Raw genomic sequence first — 4,041 nt, 5'->3', positions numbered from 1 at the left:
ATAGAGGTAAATGGCTACTAGTCCTGAGCGACTGAATGGATTCTGATGAAATTTGGTCTGGATTATTAATTGCCAAAATGAATTCCACGCTGTATCAAAGACGAATGTGGTTCCGCTGACGGAGAGACGAGACTCGATAGGGACAATATAGCAAATTCTTTAAAATCCCTCTTTAGGAATGACAACGATTTGGTTTTCTACCATTGTTTTGAGAGTAACCGGATATAACATATATGAGAGTACTTTGCAATGATTACCGAGAAATTCATATGAGCGATTTAAGCCCTCTGGGCCTTTTGTTAATTATCATCATTTTAAGTTATATTTTCGCCGAATGTATTTTGAAGCACGTTTTTTGTTTTATTAACCTGTCCTCAATGTCGGTCATACCGAGGTCGACGTTATCACCCGGACGTTTTGATCAGTGCCCTACTGATAAGGACATCGTTACTAGATCAAACCAGTTCATTGTCACGTCGACAGCCGAAATCATGGACCGTCTCCTGCTCTTGCTCACACTAACATGCTTGTTAGGTGCCGGTAGGTAGAAGGCAGCATGTCTTTATTTAATGTCAGAATTATGAAATAGAAATGTCATCGCTGGATCTCCCTATGCTCTGAGGCTATAATTCGCCGGACTAATTGTCTCTTGTTGTAATTTGTATAGATACACAAGTTTCTGTTTTGCTCTCTTTGACTTTTCTTGTTTGAAGTGTAGGTATTCAATCTGAATTTCAATTTCTAAATCTCTTCTTGCATGCTGGAGTAACAATTTTTTATCAATCTTTAGGTTTTGGCTTACTCTGATCGTGCAGTTTTTGTGCCTAACATCACGATTTCCATGGAGTATATATATGTCGACGGTTGATAGAAAAGTTTACAACACAGGGTTTCCTATGGTGTTCCGTTAGGGCCAAATTTCCAATATCGCTCCTTCGCTCCTTCGCGTTTATGTCGAAGGAGTGAAGGATATTTGAAATTCGGCCCTAACGGAACACCATAGTTTCCAGAAAAAAAAGGTGCAAGACATCCTAATTGTCCGCAAGTATTCTATTTCCCTGTGTGGTATGAGTTTGGCCTGTTTGGCTCTCGTCGATATACCTAGAGGTTCCCTGGCTCCGCTGTTAACACACCACGTGTCCTTTGTGAAATAGGACATTACCTGTAACATGGATGAAGAAGACGCTTTCCCTTCCTGAGCACTTGGTCGTATTTTTCTTTCACTTGTGTCTCCATTATTATTTAAATTGTCCTCTAAATCACGTCCTACTTTTATCAAATTTCAGATAGACCTACGCTTTCGTTGACATGTCGGTACAAGCTGTGTTTCTATCTCAGGGTTTCTATAGTTTTATCCGAGATAGACCTACGCTTTCGTTGACATGTCGGTACAAGCTGTGTTTCTATCTCAGGGTTTCTATAGTTTTATCCGAGATAGACCTACGCTTTCGTTGACATGTCGGTACAAGCTGTGTTTCTATAGGTTTATCTGAGATTTTTTGATATGGCAGTAGTCTGTGTACTCTGGAAAGTACAAGTCTGGCAAATCCGCCATGAACGAAACGGCACCCCAAAGCACTTCAATCGACTAAAACACATTTATTCAAACTGACACGGCGCATACTATATACTACCGTCATCTAGAAACATTTATCTTTAACCTACCGTGTCACTCAATACGAATTGTTACATCCACAACACAATAATCCGTGAAAACATCGCCGAATTACTCCGTCTGGACACCATTTTTTAAACTGCTCTCTCAGCCTGTCCAGATTTCTCATTTACATACGGAGTTGAAAGGTCATGTGTTTCTTAAAAAAAACTGTGTTTTCTATCTAAACAGAAGTTGTGGTTGTAAAATACATATGCTGAAATATTTGTTGTATGCATGATAATATCTGTGCTTTCTATACCGACAGTCACTGTACAGGCCCAACTCGTCACACCGTTTCAGATTTGTGAGATGAAATGTTTCCAAGACAAACACCTGCCAACTGGCGTAACATTTGACAATCAGGAAGCTGTTGCATGTCGGGATTATTGTTTTAAGCATGCGTGAGTACCGAAATTCAAAACTTACATATTTCTAAACCAAGTTTTATCGTATTTTCAAGGTTCTTGTTTCTGTTAATTTTTTCCCATTTCACATATATTCTACCATTTCACATATATTCTACCATTTCATGATTTTGTGTTCTCTCGGCTTTATTTCCTCCATTATGTTTTTTCGGTTCAAGTTCTCGTGTTTCCTCACATCTTGTTGTTGACCTCGTTTTTTCCCTGTTCTTGATTTTGTGTTTTCTCGGCTCATATTGTTTTCCTTGTTCACGATTTCGTGTATTCCTGGTTCATGTTTGTGCCTTTTTCGGTTCAAACTTGCATTTCACGGCTCATGATTTTGTGTGTTATCGGCTCATAATGTTGTGTTTGTATGTTGTTGTTGTTTTTTTTTTGTTTTTTGTTTTTTTTTTGTTGTTTTTTTTTTATGTTTTTTTTTTTTTAATCAAAATGCGTATAATAATATCAAACGGAGGCTTTGCTTCATTTCGAGTTTATGATATAACGTCATAGTCCATATTATGATATTACAATTGATTTCTGTCTGGCGTAGCGAATCTTTCTAATACACTGGATAATATGACGATTTTGTGATGATAAACATATCACACGAAATTTTAATCGTTTAACATTACGGTGTGTTCTTTGTTTCAGATATGACGACTTGATGGGCTGATTCAGCCGGCCTATGTCCGGCGACATTAGTGTGAATTCAAATTTATTGATATTAATATTTGAATATGGAAAATATATATATCTGTACCCATACGGAAACCATTGATTTTACATTTTTGTCATTTTAAAACATATCTGCTACTGTGTTTCTCGTATAGGTAAATAAATTAATGAAAAATGTTCATTATTAGCAACAAGAATTTATAGTTTATGTAGTTATGTCAATTCTTAACGGGGTGGCCCAGGGCGGCAATGTTTACTCTTTTGAAGTGTTACACAAATACACAAAAAGAATAGAAACTTTGAAAAAAAAAAAAACTTTGTGTGAATTTCCAATTTGGTAATGCAACATTTTTCTGTAGCAATTGTTATTTACAAGAGTTTCGTTTCGGGATTTTCGAGGATATAATAAAATTGCAAACGAGGAATACATAGAACGTAGATAATGTATGCTGTTCATCTATATCGTCCATTTTACAGCTTTCAACAAAAATACTTTTTTTCTTCAAAATTTTGGAAAACTTTTTCGGGAAAGAAAGAAGAAGAAAAAACTTTATAGTATCAGCTTGATAACTTTGACGTATAAGTTCTGCTTTGGTGATCAATGGAAGATTTTATGTCAAGATAATTTATTTATGGGGTGTTTGTATTAATATCAATAAGGATTAATATTCTATAAACATATTTGGAGCGTGTTTTATAGATATCTATACAGAGAGAGAGAGACGCGTGGTGGCAGTGGACCAATTTTTTATCCGAAAGCCACTTCAGCTCATTTTCCCGAAGGGATGTTAGTCTGTTGGTGCATTCTCGCAGTTTTAAAACGTGGAAAGACCATATTTTATCTTTTAAATCTTGTTTTGACGTGGTTTGAGAATGGGTCAATGAAAGCGCCAACTGGTTTAGGTCTCACACAACTAATTATTTCACGATATGTTATTACCAATGACTCCATCCTCTCAATCGCTCATTAGAAGTTCAAATGTTGTGAAATTTATATCAAATTTAAAGTTTGAAGATTTCCCTACCAGAAAAATGATGTTATTGGATAAGTTTATAGCATATTAAGAGCACACGTGTACTTGGAAGACAGTAACCCTGATATTTACAGTGCACTGGGGAATTCCCGCCTTATTACATCTGAAATCCCACGTCTTTCTTTTTATACCAGGAGTTTATATTTTTGATTTTCAAAATATCAAGATCTCTCTATTTTCGTATATAGAAAGTACCCATTACATGTATTATTTACTTAGGAAATAGCTACAAACCTAAGCAACTCATTTCCTTCGGGAACTTGGAAAC

General features: G+C 36.1%; 1 long non-coding RNA gene across 1 annotated transcript; it reads left to right on the top strand.

The window, feature by feature from the left end:
• The first annotated feature begins 428 nt into the window (after positions 1-428).
• On the top strand, positions 429-2,835 carry LOC117317843. The gene is made up of 3 exons (XR_004530259.1): positions 429-540; positions 1,923-2,058; positions 2,716-2,835. It is a non-coding gene; the product is annotated as an uncharacterized LOC117317843 (long non-coding RNA).
• The last annotated feature ends 1,206 nt before the right edge of the window (positions 2,836-4,041 follow it).

Source organism: Pecten maximus, chromosome 19, assembly GCF_902652985.1.
Source record: "Pecten maximus chromosome 19, xPecMax1.1, whole genome shotgun sequence".
Lineage (NCBI taxonomy): Eukaryota > Metazoa > Mollusca > Bivalvia > Pectinida > Pectinidae > Pecten > Pecten maximus.
This window is presented reverse-complemented; position numbering and strand designations above follow the sequence as displayed.